The 24,254-nt window shown below is 43.5% G+C and overlaps 1 protein-coding gene across 5 annotated transcripts in view; it reads left to right on the top strand.

The window, feature by feature from the left end:
* The window catches only part of LOC123767960 (zinc finger protein 271-like), a 189,521-nt gene that overhangs the window by 142,341 nt on the left and 22,926 nt on the right, over positions 1-24,254 (top strand). The window contains exon 3 of one of the 5 annotated variants that reach the window (XM_069306712.1): positions 6,285-6,388. The exons of 1 other annotated variant lie outside the window; for it this stretch is intronic. The gene's annotated coding sequence lies outside the window, so the exon portion shown is untranslated. Of the gene's footprint in view, positions 1-1,273; positions 4,026-6,284; positions 8,206-24,254 lie in introns of those variants that run through there. 3 more of the 5 variants (XM_069306711.1, XM_069306710.1, XM_069306715.1) reach the window with 3 other exon arrangements.

Raw genomic sequence — 24,254 nt, forward strand, 5'->3', positions numbered from 1 at the left:
TAAAGTTTTCCTTTTGTTATTCCCCAAGCATTTATCAAAGATTATTTGCCCCTTGAGTTCCATGATTATTGAGTTCCTTCCTTTCTGGAGAAACAATAATTTAGACACATTCATTTATGGTTCGGGAAGGTGGTGGCAGTATTTAATGATTTTAATTATTAGTTAAAAGTTAATAACCCCTATTCTTGTGGTGTCCTCATTTAATATTCAGCTTATATTCGTGGCAGTTCAGTGAGGGGTCCTACTGAACTGCAACAGTGTTAAGCTGGGGTATTGAAGGGGAAGAGAGAGTAGAGGTTCAGTGAAGGGTCATTACAAGTCAAGCATTCACAGTCAAGACCAGTTACAGGCAGTCATAACCAAAGGCAGTCAGGCATTCACAGTTGTGGTAGCAATCGGTTAGGCATTTAGTCATTCAGCCATTTACGGTCAATCAGAATTACACATTAACCCATGGGCCGCTGAGGGTCATAATGGCTTCAACACCCACAGGCGCAAAAAAAAAAAATTAAAAAATTCTTTCGTCTTACAAAAGTGTTCATTTGTGTTCCTTGATCATTGCAAAAATAAAAAAATCGTAGGTGGCAATAGGGTAGGGGAGTCTGACCAAAAAAGGCGTTGACAGAGCCTTCGCCAGACGAGGTCTACTCCGCCCGAGCTGTCAGGCGGTAGTTGCCACAAATATATTATTAACTAATTATTTCAATGTGATTTTTCTTTGTTTTCTTGCAGTAATACTATTCATTAGTGTGTATTATGATATATTTATATAATAAAATGTATGAACCAATGCTGTACTCAAAATTATGGTGTGCATATTAGTTATTCAATTATTATATTCGTAAAACTATAAACAAATAGTTTTGCTGTTATCACACTATATACACAGGTTATATATAAGTATCTGCATGTTTTGCTGGGGAAATCTCTTAAGAACAGTATCAATATTTGACAAATAGTGTTTTCCAAACTCAAACAATGTGTGGTTTATTATTCTACACATATTTCTAATGACTCTTAGATGTCCACACTCTCTCAGGTAGTGGTCAAGGTGGTGGTTATCACTAACCACAGATTCTGCAACTCCTCTGCTCAACTGTTGTTTCCATTCCGAATCTTCATGGATATTTGTATCCAAGACAAATTCTTGCTATTACTGATTCTCTCCTGCGGCCACCTCCTCTTCGTCCATAATGATTGGGATTGCCAACTGCAACCATATTGTACCATTATACAGATTCGCTGATTTGTTTTTCTATTCTCCTTTCCTCAGTTACCTTGTCACCCTGATGTTGCCTGACAATGCCTCTAATTTGTAGAAGAGTCTTGGTATGAAGTATTCAATGTGGTCTCCTTCAGTGCCTTCAGCAGCCAGCACATCTGCTCGTTCACTTCCACACATTCCAACATGGGAGGGGATCCACAGAAATTTCACGATTCTTCCTTGATTGGTTAGTGCTCTCACCGCTCTCTTTATCTCGCCAACTATTGTAAGATTTTCGGCCCGATTTCTAGTAAGTCTTTGTAGCGCTGCTTTAGAGTCAGTGCAAATCACTGCACCGTTAGTGCTTTGTTAAAATAATTTTAACGCAATAACAGTGACAGTTAGCTCCGCTTGTGTTGAAGAGTCATAGTTCTCAATGCGAGTTTAACCCTCAAACTGCTAGGGGCCCAAATGGAATTCACACCCACAGGCGTAACAAAAAAAAATCCAAAAAATTCTTTCGTCTTATAGAAGTGTTCATTTTTGCTCTCTGATCACGGAAAAAATAACAAAAAAATCGTAGGTGGCATATTTTAGCCGCAATAGGGTAGGGAAGTGTGGCAAAAAAGGGGCGTTGACAGAGCCTTCGCCAGACGAGGTCTACTCCGCCCGAGCTGTCAGACGGCAGTTGCCACAAATATATTATTACCTAATTATTTCAATGTCTCTGATTTTTTCTTAGTTTTTTGCATTTATTCACTATACACAGACGTTATATATACGTATTTACATGTTTTGTTCACCATAACTGTACGTCTAAGCTTGTATGGTAAGTAAAGGCACAAAGACGTAGCTACTCACACAGTCAGCTGATCGGCGGCCGCACTCAAAGCCAGACGCACTAATATTTCTCCTCCAACAATATTGTTTGTGGTGTTATTACGCTATATACACACATTATATATAAGTACTGTATCTACCTGTTTTATTCACCATACCTGTACAAATAAGTTGGGGTGTTCCCAAAGACCATAGTGGCCATCAGTAAACACCATGCCAAGTCGTGCAGACGACGCTCCTCCCTCACCAAAATGGCGGCTCCCAACCTACTCCTCTCGCTGTTATCTCACACTATACACACGTTTTATATAAGTATCTACATTTGTGTTCACCATAGCGAACCACTTAGCTGGTATGATGAGTGCAGTCAATATAAGGTGGCCACACAAAGTCAGTAGATGACGCCACAACCCTCCCTCCACAGCCTTACTCCTCCCTCCATGGAGCACAGTGCTAAATATCACCACATTCCTGCTATTATCAGAATCCTGGTCAGTTTTATCACAGTCAGGGGGGCTTCAGTAATACTATCACTGCTAAATAATTTAATAATAATATAATATAATAATAATTATAATAATATAATAATATCACTTCTAAATAATATGTATGTTTATGTGTGTGTGTGTGTGTGTATGTATATGTATGGGTATAAAGTATATATGGAAGCTGATCAGAATTACATTTCACCTTTGTGAATGTACATTAATGACACTATGTAGAAGACACATCTAACACTTTATGTAGGGCATACGTAAATCTGTGTATCTATGTATTTACGTATGTAGGTTAGCTTAGCATTTTAAAAGCACCGAATCACCTTCTGTGGTTGAGTGTTCAATAAACCCTTGAACTATATGTTAAACACTTCTCTAACCCTGTCCATCGAGGACAGAAGAAAATGTATATATGCTGGTTAGCATTGTAAATGTGTGGCCACGTCTGTGGTAGAAAATAATAATAAAAAAAAAAACTGCTAAATAATAGCAGTATCATATATTATGGCATATGTAGGCGATGCTGTGGTCACAAGCTGAACAGCGGTGCTGTGAGCTCATGCTGCGTGCACCAGCCTTGGTGGCTTGCTCAATACTGACGCTCTAATACCCAAGAATGTTGGCCTGGATTTTTTTCTAGCTGGCATCTGGCAACTATCGGTTGTGGCTGTACTATAGCTGTCCCTATCCCAGGCGGGGCTTTTAAATTATAGCGCTAGACACGAAATCATATATATATCATGTGCGCGGTTTCGGTTTTGTCACTGATATCATATATATATGATTTGCACGGTTTAAGGGTTAATGTCATGCAGTCTGCCTCCGGATCCACCACCTGGTGGCAACGAAGCCCATTTTAATACCATCCAGATGTGGCTGGGTCCAGTGGCAGTATGGGGGAAGCGGGGAGGGTGCGGTGTGAGGGAAGTAGGTTCACCCTACCATGAATACAGTCCCCCTTCACCATCCATCCATTTACCCCCCCATCCATACATTCAGTTCCCCCACTATTCATCCATTCATCCACCCCCCTATCCATGAATTGAGTTCCCCACCATCCATCCAGTCCCCTCACCATCCATCCATCCTGTCCCCTCGCCATCCATCCATCTCGTACGCCTCGCTTATACTTCTGGTACGCTTCCATTATCCATGGACGTGTTCAAGAGAAAATGGGATAGTTTTCTTCAAGAAGTGCCGGACCAACCGGGCTGTGGTGGATATGTGGGCCTGCAGGCCGCTCCAAGCAACAGTCTGGTGGACCAAACCCTCACAAGTAAAGACTGGCCTTGGGCCGGGCTTGGGGAGCAGAAGAACTCCCAGACCCCCATCAAGCTGGTATCAAGCTGCTATCCAGTCCCCCCCCCCACCATCCATCCAGTCACCTCGCTATCCATCCAGAACCCCCCCCCACCATCCATCCATCCAGTCCCTCACAATCCATCCAGTCCCCATCCTCCATCCATCCAGTCCCCCTACCATCCATCCAGTCCCCCCCCTACCATCCATCCAGTCCCCCCCCCCACCATCCATCCAGTCCCCCCCCCCACCATCCATCCAGTCCCCCCTGCTCACCATCCATCCAGTCCCCCCTGCTCACCATCCATCCAGTCCCCCTGCTCACCATCCATCCAGTCCCCCCTGCTCACCATCCATCCAGTCCCCCCCTACCATCCATCCAGTCCCCCCCCCCCCACCATCCATCCAGTCCCCCCGCCCACCATCCATCCAGTCCCCCCCCGCCCACCATCCATCCAGTCCCCCCCGCCCACCATCCATCCAGTCCCCCCCCCCCCCCCCGCTCACCATCCATCCAGTCCCCCCCGCTCACCATCCATCCAGTCCCCCCTGCTCACCATCCATCCAGTCCCCCCTGCTCACCATCCATCCAGTCCCCCCTGCTCACCATCCATCCAGTCCCCCCTGCTCACCATCCATCCAGTCCCCCCTGCTCACCATCAATCCAGTCCCCCCTGCTCACCATCCATCCAGTCCCCCCTGCTCACCATCCATCCAGTCCCCCCTGCTCACCATCCATCCAGTCCCCCCTGCTCACCATCCATCCAGTTCCCCCCTGCTCACCATCCATCCAGTTCCCCCCTGCTCACCATCCATCCAGTTCCCCCCTGCTCACCATCCATCCAGTTCCCCCCTGCTCACCATCCATCCAGTTCCCCCCTGCTCACCATCCATCCAGTTCCCCCCTGCTCACCATCCATCCAGTCCCCTCCACCATCCATCCAGTCCCCTCCACCATCCATCCAGTCCCCCCACCATCCATCCAGCCCCTATCTACCATCCATCCAGCCCCTATCCACCATCCATTCACCCCCCCCCTATCCATCCATCCAATTCTTCCCACCATCCATCCAGTACCCTCACCATCCACAAGTCCCTCCATCCATCCAGTCTATCCATCCATCCTGTCTCTCCATCCATCCAGTCCCCCCACCATCCATCCAGCCCCTATCCACCATCCATTCACCCCCCTCCCTATCCATCCATCCAGTTCCTCCCACCATCCATCCAGTCCCCTCACCATCCACTAGTCTTTCCATCCATCCAGTCCCCCCACCATCCATCCACCCCCTATCCAACCATCCAGATCTTCCACCGTTCATCCATCCAGTCCACCTCACCATCCTGGGATCCATGGCATGATAATAAGAATAATAAGAACTTTACTGTTCAGAAAAAAAAAGCAGAAAAACAATCAAAGAATTCAAGATCAGTCATCACTACACAGGACACACTCGTAAACAAACTACGAGCACTTCGCCCCACATTCCCCAGCACCACGCGCTCATTTGACCTATACGTGTATGCATTTTCCAAGTAAACCATCGTGTACCAATTCAAATTTTACGACAAAATTGATGACGTGTTCCAAAAAAATTGTCTTCTAGGGCAGTCATCAACCGAGGTTTCACTGTGCTTACTAAAAGAGAAGCAAGCTAAAAAAAATTTAAACAGTTGAAGAAAAATAGCAGATGAATATAATAGTCTGTGCCTGTCATCACCCTTATATCACATTATAGAGTCGGTAGTTATAGCAACAGTACAGTAGTTTATTTATATTAGTAACAGAATGGAAAATACTAAGAATTAATTTAGAAAAGCAACTGGAACATAACATAGCATATAAAGTATAATTTAAGTTTAATTGGGCCAACACATAAAAATAAACAAGGATAAAAAAAAAGGACATTAATAATCATTTTATAGTCCATTGCCGGCTGACCACACCTTTAAAGAACACAATAAAGTAACTGTCACAACTGCAAGAAAAATTACAGGTTGGATAACAAGAAATGGCCACTGCTTTACACAGGAAAGCGGAGGAATTTTTGATGGCAGGAAAAAGACACTTGCATAGCGCAATTTGCAGGCTCTGTGCGGGCAGTGCAAGGGGGCATATATAATGTTGGGAAGAGAAGTCATGCGCTCACTTGTGCTCCCGCCACGCACCGCTTCGCACGTAACACCCGCCCTCCTCCCCTTCCTGGGTGCAGTCCGCTTACCTAGGCACCAGCCTTATGTCGCTCGTCCTTACCGTCTTTTACTTGCCAGCTTAACCACCGTGCTGCGCCGAGTTTATTGTGAAATTCCCCCGGTGCGCATGAAATAAAGTGTTCCCAAAAATTCTTTTTTCTTCGTAAAATGATAAATTCCCTTCCCTGAACATGTCTATGTAAAAATAAATACTAAATTCCACTTACTTTGGCTGTGGGGACGTGGACAAGGTGTGCTGTGACGTCATCAAGGCCTGGTCGTCCATGGGTGAATCGCCCAGAAACGGTCGCGCGGGCCATTCAAGCACCTGGTGTTGCCACAAATATATTTTCAGGTATTTTATGTATTTCCAATGTGGTTTTATTTGTTTTTTTATCGTATATGATGCATATTTGTGTCCTTTACAATATGTATACAATAGAACGTTCATAATGTTCCATGGAACTGTGATACATGTGTCAGTAATGTGTCCACAATAAATGTTTATTGTCGCAATATTACCTGTTAAAAATTCACTAAAATTACAATATGTACAGTTTCACACACTACACAGTAACACACTGTATTACACACTCAGTACTTCGGAAGTGAGTAATAATCAACGAAGTAGCTCATGGTACACAGCGCGACTTCACTCTCAATGCACCAGGTACAGATAAATTTTTGCTGTTTCTTCATTCTGTGTGCTTGCAAATGACGCACACCCTTGACTTTAGTACTTGTAGGGTGTATGTAGCCAAGCTTGTAAAGCATAAGGTAGTATTGAAAAGATTATAGGAAAAGATCAATTTGTAAGGTAGTCTTGAAAAGATCGCTTTGTATGGTCCCACACAGGTAGAGATTCAGCTTACCTCAAGAGTGTCCATTAGTCAGAAAGAGATTCAGCTAGCCTCAAAGAGTGTCCATCAGTTAGGAAGAGATTCAGGTATTCTTGAAAATATCTATGGACAATACCACCATGGAAGCCGCTAACACTGTTCATCTATGCTATATGTATCGGATGCATTATCACTGAACGCAGAAAACGATTCATCTATGTACCATCTAAATAAATTGTAGATAGCATAGGACTGCAAGGGTGACGCTCAGAGCTACAACTGGATACACTCGCTGTATCGTCCTCATAGGTGCTGTATCACTTGCATCCGACCTTTGTGTTAGGTCTTTATTGCGCCTAGCTTCACCAATATTATGACCCTTATGATCTTCAAACAATAAGGTTTGGATTTCACGGACAGAGCGTTATCTTTCAACACCGCGTCGGACAGGTGTTTGGGAGCCAGAGGCGCGTGCGCCACCCATGGTTGCTCATTTAGTACTAACCCAGCCAGCAGCCCTAGGGCATTCTGGGAATTATTTCCAAGATGGGACTGCCTCGCACTGGAGGTCCTAAGAGTTCATTTTGTACACAACCAACCTCGTACACATTTAGAATTGGTACCGAAAAATCAAAGTTTTCTCGGTTGGCGCAGTTTCCCGCCGACCAAGAATACTCGGTTGGCGCAGTTAAGTGGTTAAGGGGGGGGGGTGCAGCGCCGGCCCCTAAGTGTTCCGCTGTCCGCAGCTACTTACTTACTCTTGACTTGTAGGAGTAATGTTAATATTGCCGCACACTTTACATGCATTCTAGGTAATAGTAAGCCCTACCTTTAGTCTGGAAATTCTTATATCCTTATTCCTTGGCGGCACGGCCTCAATGCCTGGGTTAACTTTGTGTCCTACATTTTAATTCAGCATTTCCCAGTCTCTATGTATATTCTGTATGTACTGGTTAATTTCCGTATTAATTCATTATGGATTTAACATTATGTCTTTTTCTGGTCTCTTGGCCAGGGGTCATTATTAAATGTTGTGTGTTTATGCCATTATATTTTACTCTAAATGCCCCGCTTGTCCATGACAAATATGTTATACATTTGCCTTACTTTTACTCCTAGACAATAAGCTATTCGGTGTTCTGCAGATTTTGATTTAATTAGTTCTAGGCTATAAGCATACTGTATTAATGTTATTAACTTAAGTTGATTTAGTGTACTCAGTTTTAAACATTTCTATGTTATACATTTGTTAAGTACTCAAAATATAGCCGCTTCATTAACATGTTCTGCAGAAATTATTTACTTGTTCTACTAAATAAATAGGGCCCCATGCTGTTGGTGTGTCTTTTCTCCCTGATCAGAAACCTTTCACACTAGAGATGCTATATCGATGATGATACTCTTCAAGATACTAGTGCTCTCTAGAGTGGAATACTGCTGCACAATGACAGCCCCTTTTAAAGCTGGAGAAATTGCTGACCTGGAGAGCGTGTAGAGATCCTTTACTGCTAGAATCCACTCCACTTTTTTTTCTCTCATTTTTTTTCATTTTTCATTTTTCTTTTTCTTTTTTTCTTTTTTTTTGAATTATCTATTTGAGCTCACTTTATTTTCTTAGGTTCATACTAATTATAGGATTTTAACTAACCACTACTAAGCTAATTATCTTTTAAGTTCATTTTACTCTATGATTATTATTTTTCTTATTTTTTTTATTTTACATTTATATTGTCAGTCTTCACTGATTTTTTATTTTTTATTTTATCTAACTTCTGTGTCCTTCCTGGCTATCTATTGGATCTTTATTTTACTTCTAATTTGTTACTATTTTATGTGTATTTGCTAATATTCTTGTGTTTTGCTATAATTACTTTGTTTTTACAGCAGATTTAGTATTTAACTGTTTCTGTAATTGATTGTCTTATTGTATTGTGATCCCTCTGCATTTCCATGCCACTGATATTGATCCTGATCTAAATCTTCTGTCTCATATCTACACCAACCAGCACATTGATCATCATTATTGCAAGTATTACACATCACACCAGGCAAAAAACAAACTCCAAAATAGCACCTGCTTATCAGTTTACAATCAAAATGTTAGATCACTTGGTAAACATTTTGGCGATATAAATGCATTACTCACAGCACTAGGTACTAAGTTATCGTTCATTATTTTAACAGAAACTTGGCTAAATAAAGACTATACCCAACTCTACAACTTAGCTGGTTATAAAGCCATTCACAACTGTAGGGCTAATAAAAAAGGTGGCAGCACAGCTATATATTACTGAGATACATTTATCTGTAACAGTGTCATTAGTGATAGAGATGACTACTGTGAATATACTTTTGCTCATTTTACAATTAAATCCCTTAAATCCTCCTTGACTATTGGAGCCAGCTATAGATTTCCCAATACTAACATAGCTTCATTCTCAGATAACCTAAGGAATCTTCTTATAAACAACAATCTCAACAAAAACCACATCATTCTGGGAGGAGACTTCAATATTGACCTGGGTCATCAAAATTGCTCTCAAGTTGACTATTTCCTTAATAGCATGAACTCCTGTACGCTAATCCCCACAATCACCAAACCTACACGAGTCACTCAAACATCAGCCACTACATTGGATCACATATGGATGAACATAACGGCTCCCCTTGTATCTGGTATAATCTACGACAGAACAACTGACCATTATCTTATTTTTCTCATAACAAACATGGACATAACACCACCAAAAAGCATGAAACTTACATTCAGGTTACACAGTGAATCAGCTTTAGGCAATCTTACAAATGCACGTCACAATATTAACTGGGATTTTGAATTCAATAATTCTCAGGATATAAATTCATTAGCTAACCTCTTCCTCTCCAAAACTCTAAACCTCTACAACCTTCATTGTCCCCTTCTTACCAAGCAAGTAACTGACAAAAGATTAAACAATCCATGGCTCACAAGTGGCATTCTCAACTCAATCAACAAGAAACATGAATATGAAAAGAAACTTAGGATTGGCCTAGTTTCAAAGGAAGTAGCTAAAAGGTACTCATCAATGCTTACCAGTATCATAAGAAAGGCAAAACTTTCATATTATGTGAATAGATTCAATGAAGCAAAAGGCAACATGAAAAGCACATGGAAAACCATCTCTAGTATCCTAGGAACTAAACAACACTCACATAATCAAATAAAACTCTATAAGGATGGGTATACACCGTCAACTGATTTAGAAATGGCTAATGAATTTAATAGCTTCTTTTCATCGGTTGGTGCTAATCTTGCCAGAAAAATCCCACAGACTCAGACACATATTAACACATATCTCTCAGGCAGCTATCCAAACTCTCTTCTCCTTTCACCAGTCAGCCCGGCAGATGTTGTGTCCATCATACACTCTCTAAAAACCAAGCCAGGGAACACCAGTGAAATTCCGTCCATTGTATATAAGAGTGCCTCCCATGCCCTTGTGCCACCCATAGTTCAACAAATCTATAGAGTGTCACACCTTCCCTGATATCCTTAAAAAAGCAAGAGTAACACCAGTTCATAAAGAAGGCAATCCGGCGGACATAAATAATTATAGACCAATATCAAATTTACCCCATTCTATCAAAAATATTTGAAAAAATTATCTACAAATGGCTCTATTCCTACCTCGTAAAATTCGACATACTCAGCCATTGCCAGTTTGGCTTCCAGTCCCAAAAGAGCACCAATGATGCAATCATTAGTCTCCTTGACATAATCTACTCAGCCCTTGACAAAAATGAGTTTCTGAATGGACTCTTCATTGACCTAAGAAAAGCATTTGATACTGTTAATCACAACTACCTTTTACTTAACCCTTAACATGCTCGGGGTCTAATATCCTGCCATCCCCACAGGCGCATGTCATTTTGAAAAAAAAAAAAAAAAATTTTTTTTTTTGCTAATCTGTTAAGTTCTGTTCACTGATCACGGGAAAAATAAAAAAAAAATTCTATTGTACTTACTTTTGTTGCAATAGAGCCGGAAAGCTCAGTGATGACGTCACAATCTGCATGTTCGCTCATGCAGTACACACCCCAGAGGCGTTGCGCGCGGTCCTCAAACAGCCAGAGTTGCCACAAATATATTTTCGCGCTATTTATTTACAACGTCTAGGCGCATTTTATCCAATTTTTTTCACTAATTGTGTTTCAAATACTGTTTGAACATATTTTGTATCAATAATTGTTGCATATTTGAGTATACACAGGCGCACACAAATGTTTTCAATTACGGCAATATAATATGTCATTACAGTCTATTATATTGTATGTTCTGCTTATATTTGTATATATTTACACACACGCACACGCTATCTGCTTATATGTTTACATATTTACACACTCGTACACGCTATACACACTTTGAAGCACACTTAGAAGTTTTCTAGACTGTGGTAGTCATTGAAGCAGTCGACAGCACATAATGGGATACCACACGTTTCACACCATGTTTGCACAAGCTTCCGTTTCTTGTCTCTATGTGTCGTTGTTTTACACACCAAGCAATCGCGTTGGGCTATTGCACGCTTCCCAGCTGGTGGCAAATACTGTACTTGAGTCTGTGTGCTAGGAAGCCTTCAGTGTGAGCGAGGCGTGGAGTACCAGCATGCTGCAACAGTGGGTTTATGATGGGCCGCTGAATACCTGGGACATCTTTTGCAAACTTTCCTAATAACTGTATTGCAGCATCAAATACAAAGTCACGGAAAGTGGGCTTACGTCCAGTTCTCACAAGGTACATGTTGAAACAGTTCAGCATGCTCATGTCCACAAGATGGAAGAACACTTTTTTCGTCCACCTACATGTCTTCCGCACACACTCTGCAGTGCCAATCATCATGTCTGATTTATCAATCAACTGCATGTTGATATTATAGTCTAAAACACAGTCTGGCTTATATAGTGGTGCATTTGTTTTATGGTTCACTTTCCCACTGTTCACCATTGTTCCATCATGAATTGTTGTCAACAAGTTCACCTCTCTTTTGTCTTTCCACCGAACTGACAGAATGTTATCACTTTTCCTTCTCTGACACTCACCAACTGCAATGTCGTTGTCAAACACAGGCATTTCCCTTTGTTGTGGCTTTACTGTACCAACCAATCCGGTTCTATTTTCTAGCAAGAACCGAGCTAGCAAGGGACTTGTATTATCTGTGTATAAAATGTGTTCCTTGTTCATCCACGGAGCCAAGATGGTCTTCACTACACTCCCCGAGAATCCATGTTCGTCGTTACCGGGAATGTCTACATCACTAGCCGAGTACAGAATCATGTGTAACATGTATCTTGTCTCACAATCACAAAGAACAAAAAATTTCAGGCCAAATCGGTTTCGTTTTGAGGGAATGTACTGTTTGAATGGAACACGTCCCTTGAAAAGTACGAGAGATTCATCAACCACCAGCTTCTGTGCTGGTACGTAAAAATCTCTGAATTTTCCAATAACATCGTTCATGTAGTGCCTCACTCGCCACAGTCTATCATCAGGTGTTCGGTCCTGAACACTTCCAAAATGTAGACACCTGAGGAGTATCTGAAACCTGTCTCGTGACATATATTTCCCGAATAAAGGTGTTGGTATTGTATGGTCCTTGCTCCAATAGTCACTTATTGCATGTTTGTGACAGTGCTTCATCAACAAACAGTGCCAAAAACACATACATTTCCGCAACTGTGGTATTTTTCCAACGCTGCAGTCGTGAAGATTCTGTGATTTCCCTCTCAATCAGGTAAGCAGCATGCAGGTTCGTTTGGTGTACAATGTATTCCATGAGTGGTTCATCATAGAATGCTGTAAAATATTCCATCTCAGCCATGTCCTCACCTTGATTAGGGAAAAGGTTTGTAATCCCTACATCTTTATCGTCAAAGTGAGGAATATTAGGAATAAAATCGTCACCATCACTCCACTCAAGTACACCAGGCGTCATGCGAGATGCAGAGGAAAGACGGCGAGGAAGCGATGCATACCGGCGACCAGGAGCTGAATACCGTCTGCGAGAAGCACGGCGGCTACGTGCACGTGAGGTGGGTGCACGTGAGGTGGATGCAAGTGAGGTGGATGCACGTGAGGTGGATGCACGTGAGGTGGATGCACGTGAACACGAGGGTCTTGGTCCCTCATGTGGTGCCATGCGGTGGCGCTTGGCCGGGCGAGATGCTGCTGACGCGACAATTTCTCGCCCAGTTACACCACTGGTACCAGCCACAGGCTCAATAAAACTATGATCTGAGTCACTAAACCCAGAAAAGGAGTCACCTCCCTCTGACTCGTCACCCTCAAACAGAAAATATCCGCAGGAACTGTGAGGTTGTGGTAGAATTGGGGTAGAAACTGGCCAAGGAGGCATGGGTGAGCGTAGAGGCCTCGCCATGGCATGGCGAACATTGTCACTCTCACTGCTGCTGCTACTATCACCCGACAACTGTGTATAATCCTCATCGTTGTCTGAATCATCAAACACACTTTCTTCACCTTCAGAGAATAATTCGTGGGCTATTTGCTCTGGGGTGAGGGACTGAGTGGTGCGTGCCCGTGAGGCGTTTGACCGTGCGCTCGCCATGGTGACTCTCGCTAAACTGAGGCCTCCCATGCCTTCGGTTCGTGAGCGGGAATTTTTTTCAAAATGGCCGCTGTTTACTATAGCCCCTGGGCAGCGTATGGGACCCCCAGCTACACCGCGGGCCATTCAAATCGTGCGCGGTACCCGTACACTTCATATGAAGTGAAGCGCAGTTGACTGGTAAAACGATTTACACTTCATATGAAGTGATGCGCACTTTAAGGGTTAAACTCCAGCATTATGGAGTCCGAGGCCTTGCCCTGGACTATATCCAATCCTATCTTAGTGACAGACACCAATGTGTAACCATCAATGATACAACCTCTTCCACTCTACCAATAACCATTGGAGTGCCACAGGGCAGCATCTTAGGACACATTCTATTTCTTATATATATCAATGATCTGCCTAATGTCTCTAATATTCTTAAACCTATATTGTTTGCTGATGATACTACCCTCATCTATTCAGACCCCAACCCACATACACTAAATAATGTTGTGAATAATGAATTAAAAAAAAAAGTCCACTTATGGATGTCAACTACCAAACTAACACTAAACATAGAAAAGACCTACTACATCTTATTTAGAAGCAAATCATCGAATGCAATTTAGCTACAGATAGACAACATTAACATCAGTAATAAAAATGATGGAAAGTTTCTTGGCCTATTCCTAGACAAGAGACTCAACTTCAGCACCCACATTCAACACATAACTAAGTCTCTAAAACAGTTGGAATACTCAACAAAATAAGATATTATGTTCCTAACTCTGCTCTCCTCTCACTATATTATGCACTAATCTATCCCTATCTTAATTATGGTATCTGCGCATGGGGGTCTACCACTGCAAACCACCTTAAAGCCCATCATAACCCAGCAAAAATCTGCTATCAGAATAATAACAAACTCTACTTTCAGACAACACTCAGGTCCCTTGTTTAAATCCCTTAACTTGCTAAATATTAACTCCCTCCACACATTCTCTTGTGTCAACTCCATTTACAAAACCCGGTTCTTAAATGCAAACCATGCTCTGAAACTCTTCCTGGACAGATGTAATAGAACCCTTTATCACCACACCAGAAATAAATATCTCTTTGATATTCCCAGGGTCAAACTTAATCTGCGTAAACACACTATACAAATTAAGGGACCTAGTCTATGGAACTCACTCCCTAGTGAATTGAAAAGCTGTCAAACTTTTGCCTCATTTAAAAACAAAAACAAAAATGACCTAATTTCATCTTCGTAGTTTCCTACACTGAGCTTTAAATTTGCTCTGTATCTAATGTTATCCAATCTTTATGTACTTAATCCAAACAACTTTATCATTGTGTTGATTGCTGTCTACTTTTATGTGCTAGCCATATGCTGTATTGTGTCTGCTAAGTTTTGTTAAACTACCATTCAAGCTGTCATTGCAATCATTCTGAGCTACCTATGTGCTTTAATATACCTATAATTTTTCTCTCAAATTTTATTTTTTCATGCTATGTAACTGTTATCATTTTTATAAATTTTGCAAGTATTTACCTACTTATATATTTCTTAGATTAACCCTCAAACCGCGCATATCATATATAAATGATATCAGTGACAAAACCGAAACCGCGCACATCATTTATATATGATTTCGTGTCTAGCGCTATAATTTAAACTCCCCGCCTGGGATAGGGGCAGCTATAGTACAGCCACGACCGATAGTTGCCAGATGCCACCTAGAAAAAAAATCCAGGCCAACATTCTTGGGTGTTACAGCGTCAGTATTGAGCAAGCCACCAAGGCTGGCGCACGCAGCACGAGCTCACAGCACCGCTGTTCAGCTTGTGACCACAGCATCACCTACAAATACCATAATATATATGATACTGCCATTATTTAGCAGTGATAGTATTACTGAAGCCCCCTGACTGTGATAAAACTGACCAGGATTCTGATAATAGCAGGATTGTGGTGATATTTAGTGCTGTGCTCCATGGAGGGAGGCGTAAGGCTGTGCGAGGGAGGGTTGTGGCGTCGTCTTCTGACTGTGTGTGGCCACCATTTATTGACTGCACTCACCATACCAGCTTAGTGGTTCAATATGGTGAACACAAATGTAGATACTTATATATAACGTGTGCATAGAGTGTGATAACAGCGAGAGGAGTAGGTTAGAAGCCGTCATTTTGGTGAGGGAGAAGCGTCGTCTGCACGTCTTGGCATGATGTTTACTGATGGCCACTATGGTCTTTGGGCACCATACCAGCTTAAATAAATAATAATAAAATAATGAATAAAACAGGTAGATACTTATATATAATATGTGTATATAGCGTAATAACACCACAAACAATATTGTTGAAGGACAAATATTAGTGCGTCTGGCCTTGAGGGCGGCCGCCGATCAGCTGACTGTGTGAGTAGCTACGTCTTTGTGGCCTTTACTCACCATACAAGCTTAGATGTACAGTTATGGTGAACAAAACATGTAAATACGTATATATAACGTCTGTGTATAGTGAATAAATACAGAAAGAGTATTGTAGGAGGTGAATGAGGGTGAGTGAGGTGGTGTTGAGGGATGGAGTGGCAGTGAGTGGCTCGCTGGTGTTTGGCGGTCACTCCTCGTTGCTTTTTGACTCACAAGACCAACTTAGTAGTTCGTTATGGTGTACAAAACATGCAAATACTTATATATAACCTGTGTATATAGTGTAACAACAGCAAAACTATTTGTTTATTGTTTTATGAACATAATAATTGAATCACTAATATGCACACCATAATTTTGAGTACAGCGATGGTTCACACATTTTATAATATAAATATACCACAATTCACTGTATGGAATAATATTACTGCAAAAAAACCTAAGAAGAAATCAATCAGAGACATTGAAATAATTAGGTAATAATATATTTGTGGCAACTGCCGTCTGACAGCTCGGGCGGAGAAGACCTCATCTGGCGAAGGCTCTGCCAACGCCCCTTTTTTGCCACACTTCCCTACCCTATTACGGCTAAAATATGCCACCTACGATTTTTTTGTTCTTTTTTCCGTGATCAGGGAACAAAAATGAACACTTCTATAAGACGAAAGAAATTTTTGGAATTTTTTTTTTTTTTGTTGCGCCTGTGGGTGTGAATTCCATTTGGGCCCCTAGCGGTTTGAGGGTTAAGGACCTGCCCGAAATGCTGCGCATACTAGTGGCTTTACAAGAATATAATTACTATGCTTTGTATCCTCACAATTCCAATATACCTTCTTGTATATATATATAAATAATTAAATAAGTAAAACATCTAAACCATTGGGACCGACTAAAGAGCCTAAATCTCTATTCTCTTGAGTGCATGCGGGAGAGAGACATGCAGTAATAATTTACATGTGGAAAATAATAGAGGGGCTGGTCCTAAACCTGCACACAGAAATAACATCACATGAGACCAGAAGGCATGGCAGGAAGTGCAGAATACCCCCATTGAAGAGCAGAGGTGCAACAGGTACTCTTGAGAGAGAACTCTATCAACCTCAGAGGCCCGAGACTGTTAAACAGGCTTCCACTACATATAAGGGCCATAACTGGCCAACCCCTCACAGTGTTCAATAGAGAACTTGATAAGCACCTCCAAAGGATACCTGATCAACCAGGCTGTGATTCATAAATCAGGCTGCGAGCAGCCACATCCAACAGCCTGGTTGACCAGTCCTGCATCTAGGAGGCCTGGTAGACGACCGGGCTGCGGGGATGCTAAGGCAATCGTGTTGATCTCCTAGTCTTAGAAGGAGATCCAAAGGGAGTTCTCCTGGACAGTAAACATCATAGTAAGGTGAACAGAGTGGAGGTAAAATGCCGCCAGCGTCCTAAGGTACCCCTGTGTGGTCTATAGAATTACCCAAATGTACCCAAATCCTCCTAGCATTACGTAAGTAATGAAGAAATATGGTATATTTATTTACTATAATGTTGGTGCTACACGCAGAAAGTGATCAAACCTATTTTTACTCTGAAATAATCTAATTTCATAACGAAATTTGAAGTAAATATGTGGGAGGTGACGCCATAGGAAGTCGACGGTCCAAGCGACAATTTTGACTCTGACAATTTTGACCCCTGTGACTCTCTGTGGCTTCAGTATCGACATCCTCCGCTCACTTGAGGTAGGGCAAGTTCCCCTGGTTTTCAAATGTTCATCATTGCCTTTGATGACAATATGCCCGTTGATGATGTTTTTGGAAATAGCAAGGCACAAAGTCTCCTATATCATGCCATTCCCAAGTTCTTTAAGATCAAAGTGCACAATATCAGATTGAACAAACGAAGGAACTTAATTGCAGTGGACCATAATCACGGGAAGGACCTGGAGCTTTCAGGCATTACTGAAATCTGTCGTTACAAAGTCAGATGCTACAAACCACTGGGTGACCATTTAGCAAGATATGTTGTCCGACATGTTGTTTACATTAGTACAGAAGACATCAAGGCACAACTTCAGGCTACTGACATTCCCATCTTCGGTGTCAAGAAATTCTGCGTAGAATGAATGGAGAACCGAGTGATACCAGCGCTGCCCTACTTTTCTAGACTACTTTTCCTTTGATTGGGCTTGGATTAATGGCTTCCTCCATAAACTAGAGGTGTATGTTCCACGTCCCATTCAGTTCTTAACCTTGTAAAGATTTTCACCATACTGTACAGTACAGTACTTCAAAAAGCTGCACACACACACAAAAAGTGTGGGAAATGCTCTGGTTCCCATTACACACCAGACTGTGCATCTGGTATACTCTGCTGCTCAAACTGTGGTGGCAATCATGACATTACCTTCTAACAATGTCCTTCATACATAGCGGCACAAATTCAGGCTCTCCCTACCGTCACCCTGCCATACAGTCATGCACTAAAACAACCTAACTTGGTCTGTCCTCAACCGCTACCTCTCACTCCATTGCTACCGTTGCCTGTGCCTGATATGTCTGTTCCTGACATTCATGTAACCCCAGTGTCCGATCCTCTCCCACAAACTGTTCACCTGAGTCCCGATCTTGTCGAAACACGTCTCTCGCATTGCAGATGCTCTCGAAAAGACGCTGGACCGAACTAGCTAAACTTGCTAAACTAAATTCCTAACTAAAATTCTAAGTTAGGATTAACTAATCCTAAACTAAGCTAAATTCTTTTTGCAATCCTAACTAAATTCTTTTTGCAATCCATCCAATCCATTCCTGACATTGACCCACTGCATCCCTTCTCCGCATCTCCTATGATTGATGTCCACCCTCCCACAGCTACCCTTGCTGTATACAAAACATTTGAACTGATACTGGAAAACCTAATAACTCCTTGGCATGCCTTACCTAAGTCACTCCCTTGGCTGTCTTGCCGCAATCCCCAACCCCCGGCACTAAGAGGAAGCAATTCTCCACAGTCCCAACCTCCAAGCGCTCTGCCACTTTGCCTGACTCTCCCATGACACATCTTCAACCCACTCCCAATCTTCTTCACGCTGTCCTACTGGGACGTCTGTAGCGAGTAGATTATCCCAATAATATGCTCGCTCCAAATGCATTAGCCTAATGAGAGAAGCAAAGCTCTTTTTAGTACTAATTATGGAACTCAAGCCTTTCCCTACTTCCAGTTAAAATTAATATTCGTGTCACCCTTTGGAAAACAGTGAGGTGTTTCCCGAGCATATAAGCAGCAGAGTACTGAATAATAACCATTACGGGCTATTCATGCCCGTGCCACCTTTTGGGTGGCTTAAATCTTTTATCAATCTAATAATAACCGTTCTACTTTCAAGTGTGGTCTGGAACAGACACTTGCGAGATACTGTACTGACTCTCAATGCACTCAACTCACACCATTGGTCGCCAAGGTATCACCTTCATACTCGACCAAATACATATATTCTCTTAGTGTTTGTGTTTATTGTCACCATACTTTACGTAACAATAGAACCGTTACATTGGTGACCCAGTGAGAGAAAAGAACACCTAGTCGCTAACTAGATGTTCGTCATGGATTTATCTACTGGGTTTCCAGCATACAATGCAGATGAACCCAAATTTTGGTTCATGCAGATGGAGGATATTTTCGACCTTCACGAAATTACGACTGAGAAAGCCCGATATGCCTGTACCCTGCCAACACTTCCCACGGAGGCTATACACACTGCCTCCTCTGTCATCACCAGACACCAGGACGTACACTGCACTGAAGGCCGCTCTTCTACAGGCAGCAATGAAACGCCGCATTCAACAAAGGGACCAACTTCTCGCTGACAAAAGATTAGCACACAAAACACCAGCCCGGCTTCTGCGGCATATTCAGTATTTAATGCATACTGCAACTGGTCTAGCCCCCAGCGAGATTGTGAGATCATTCTGGATACAACTCTGTCCAAAACACATTCAACTGGCCCTATTCAGTATGGCAGACAACACCCCATTAGCCCAGCTGGCTACACTGGCAGACCGGCTTCGTACGACGTCTGATAACGCTACGCTGTCCCACCCCAGTGTTACACAGCAGACTACAGACACCCAAGAACTCGACGTCCTCGAGAACCAGCATTTCTTCTGCCCAGGGAGGACGTACCATGCAAATTTTTTAATTTGAATTTTTTTCTGGGGGGAGCCCCGTCGGCTCCCCGGAGCTTTCCCAGGCTGATATGCTAATGTCAGACTTTGCCATCAGTCATGTGTATGGAGTTCTTAGGCCTACCGGGGACCACAGCCAGAACCGGGCCCCCTCAGAGGCAAGGGGAGCAATGGCCTATAGAAATCCCCGTGTGGTTGGAAGCATTCTATGTCTGCCGTCGACCGGAACAGGCACCCAGAAAGGTAAGTGCCTTAAAACAAACCCCTATTCTGGTTAAAATTGCTACCAAAAGCCGAACTAGTAGATAGAACTCCCCAACAGAAAACAAGGAAACTAGTGTGACGTCACACGTCGCCGCGCCGCTGTCTGCGCAGCTCCCCCCTCCCCGGGAGGGTGAAGGGGGAGCCCCAGACCCTCCACACCGACTACCAACACGCCCTGTGAGTACTGCCCTTGCGTAACAGGGTTATGTTCCCTGGGGCGTTCGGGAACCATTCCCGTAGAGGTTCTTGCTGCTCAGCATTTGCCTCGCCCTTGGGGCCAGCTGGAGCTTGGGGCCCTTGTTTGGCCCTGGGTAGGGTTTGGTATTGTGTTGGTTAGGGCGTCAAGGTGTTGCATAGTCTGCCACCTAAGCGGCGACCGGTTCCTGTTGACTCTGGAGATGGTGTACTTTTGCAGGGTTTTTCTTTTGTTTTTATTTTCAATTGCCTGGTGGGGGTCTGTCCAGTGTGGCTATAGTTCCACTGGTAGTGTTTGGCGGCCCTCTGCTAGGCCCCCGTGATTGTACACGTCTCAGGGGTTCTCAGTGCTCCCCAACCGGTTTAGCAACACCTTGCCCGGGCTTCCGTAGCAGTCAGCCTATGGGCCCTGGAAACCCCTGTCTGGGCTCGGTGGACCATTAAATGTGTCTTCTGGGTTCCAACCCGTCTTGTATGGGATCGTTGGTTGCTGTGCCCTTGTTTCCGGGTGACAGTCGCCACTTTACCTCCGTCATGCTGCCTGTTGGGTCACTGACACCTTGACCCGGAGTCTTGCGAGTGTTTCTCTGCTTGTACTCCAGTACTCTCCTGATGTAATTACTGTTCAGAGTGCAGGCGGCATCCGTGTTGCAAGCTAGGTTAGGTTGCTGCAACATGCTAGGTTGGTTTCCCACTCGGATGCCCCGAGGCCGCCCCGTTTTGGTTAGGTGCTGTTCGCCCCTTTCCCTCCCTGTTCCCGGCTCAGGACCGTCTGAGGGTTTCGGGGACGGGGCGGGGTTTAGTTGGAGCCGAGACTCTGGCAGGTTTCAGGGGCTGCCCTGTTCGGGTTGGGGGACGGAGGTTTTCGAGCCGGTTCCTCCTGCCAAGGCTTCTGGGTCTTACCAGCAGCCCTTTCTTGCTGCCTTTCCCATGGACTCTTGCTTTTCTTTACGGACAGAGGGCTTGGAGGACGGCTCTGCCCCGGGGCCTCTGTTGGTTGTTCTCGGGGCTGTGGGGGATGCCTGCTAGCAGTTCTGGGGCAGTTTGCCCCTGCCTGGGTTTTCTGCTTTTGGGTGGCGTTTTTCACCCATCCAGTGTTTTTGTTTCTTTAGTGTCAGCCACAGCCCCTGCTGGCGGCCATTTTCGTCTGCCGGTTTCCCGGCGTGGCCACCAGGGCGGCGTTGCGGTTTGTTTACTTGCGACTGGGTGTGCGAGCGAGCTGCTTGGGTGAGTTTTCACCTTTTTTCAGGGGTTTTATTCTCCTGTTGTCGTTTCTTTGCTTTTCTGGTGTTTTCTGCCCATTTTCTGTTCCTCTGGGAACGTTTGAGTGTTGATTTTACACCGGGTTTCCTATTTTTGTCTGTTTTGGGTCTGAACCTTTGGGTTTGGGCTCAGTGTCCTTGGCTGTTATGCTTGCTCCCACACCTTGTCCCTCGGTTTTCGGTCAGTTATGACCGTTTTCCCAGGGGGTTCTGTCTGGGGGCTGTACTTTGCTTTTCTGTGGCGCCGGCAAAATGTGGTGGTTTGGCCTCCCCTTGGTTCGATTCCGGGTTTCTTTGGGTTCTTTGGTTTCGTTCCGGAGGTTTCTTTCTCTTGGGCCCCTTTTTGTGGGTTCTAGGGACTTTGTTTCCTCTGTAACGGGGGGTGGGGGGAAATAGCTCTATCTTGTCCATTATTCCACCCCCCAGTTAACTAACGAGGCCGGGGGAAACGGCTCTCTCTAGTCCATTATCCCGTCCCCAGTTAGCTAACTATTCTAGAGCACTCCAGAGTTCCTTTGGCAACCTCTCTCGTTCAACACCTTGTAACCTAGATATTTGACTACCTAGGTGCTAAGACTACCAGGCGCCGTAACTTGATCAGTTACCCGAAACTCTAGAGAGAACTCTAGAATACATTTCACTGCCACAAACGTATAAGAGAAAACGAAAGGAAAGAAATGAATAGTGAAGTAATTAGTGAGGGTTTGGGGTGAGAGGTAGGGAGGGGGGAGGAGCGAGGAGGGTCATTAGTTGAAAGTGAGAGTTTAGAGAGGGGTGGAGGGAGAGGTGTAGATAGGTAGAAGTAGAAGAGTAGATAGAAGAGTAGATAGTAGAAGACAAAATAGGAAATGCTGCCACCATCCATTCATGATCATTACATACAAGACAAGGAATGGAACTTGTCTGTATCACAAAATTCTCAAAAGATGTTATCAAGGTCATTATTAGTATGTCCCATCTTTATCATGTATCAACTCCAAACATGTACTCATTAAATCATGAAACCAGTAATCACAGAGGCTTTCTCCCCTCAACTCAACTCTAGGGGACACAAAGGCAATATAAATAATAAATTCAATTATATTTCACATACTAAGTATCATAATTTAAGCAATGTTCAAGATCTATATATGTAAAGTGAGTCATCCTCCAAGAATCTGAGAACACTACAACTGACTGCCCCTGATCATCACACAACATTTGTAAAACACGACCAAGTCACCTTAATGTTCAACTCACCAAGTGCCTGCCTCTAGCTGGATTGAGAGGGGGGGGGGGGTCTATAGTTGAGCAGAGACTGTCCCGCCCTGCCGGCCGACAGCCTCCCTGCTAGGGCCGTCTTCTCTGCTCTGCTGACTGCCGTTCTGTCTGTCTTGTTAATGCTCTCGAATCAATAGCTCTCCGAGTATATATTGGGGAACCTAGTAACTAACTCCGCCCACAAGTAGATAGCCTCCGGCTCTCTACCAAGCCACTCCTTAAACGACGGCATGTTTGAAGGCTACCAGGCTCCAATTATAAGATTAGTAGAAGTAAGGTGAAATTCGCATGATCTGACCTCAGGTCACTTGGGGTCATTAACTCTTAGAGGTGTGAAACTCAGGCCGACCAAGCTGGCGCCTTCTCAAATCCTTGTATGTGACTCATGTATCTCTATGTATTTTAAATACAACTAAACCAAACACCTTACAGTGTTACACCTCGTGTGTGCCCCGGTTTCTGCCTTCTGAAGTTCCGGGGTCTTCCTGGCTTGCAGACTGATCTTTTTGGGTCTTGGCACGTGTTGTGGTCATGCTGGGATTTTGAGGTTTTGTCAAGGTGGGCTTTAGATGCAGTTTTGTGCCCTTTTTTGCCTGGCCGGCGTATGCTCTGCCCACTGGTCGGCGGCTTGTAATTTTCTTTTCAAGTGTTTGTGTGTGTGTATGCATGTACATGTGTACACTGTGTGTGTGTAATTACCTAAGTGTAGTTACAGGATGAGAGCTACGCTCGTGGTGTCCCGTCTTCCCAGCACTCTTTGTCATATAACGCTTTGAAACTACTGACGGTCTTGGCCTCCACCACCTTCTCACCTAACTTGTTCCAATCGTTTACCACTCTGTTTGCGAAAGTGAATTTTCTTATATTTCTTCGGCATCTGTGTTTAGCTAGTTTATATCTATGACCTCTTGTTCTTAAAGTTCCAGGTCTCAGGAAATCTTCCCTATCGATTTTATAAATTCCTGTTACTATTTTATATGTAGTGATCATATCACCTCTTTTTCTTCTGTCTTCCAGTTTTGGCATATTTAATGCCTCTAACCTCTCTTCGTAGCTCTTGCCCTTCAGTTCTGGAATCCACTTAGTAGCATGTCTTTGCACCTTTTCCAGTTTGTTGATGTGCTTCTTAAGATATGGGCACCACACAACCGCTGCATATTCTAGCTTTGGCATAACAAAAGTCGTGAACAATTTCTTTAGT

Source organism: Procambarus clarkii, chromosome 58 (genome assembly GCF_040958095.1).
Source record: "Procambarus clarkii isolate CNS0578487 chromosome 58, FALCON_Pclarkii_2.0, whole genome shotgun sequence".
NCBI classification, from domain to species: Eukaryota; Metazoa; Arthropoda; class Malacostraca; order Decapoda; family Cambaridae; genus Procambarus; species Procambarus clarkii.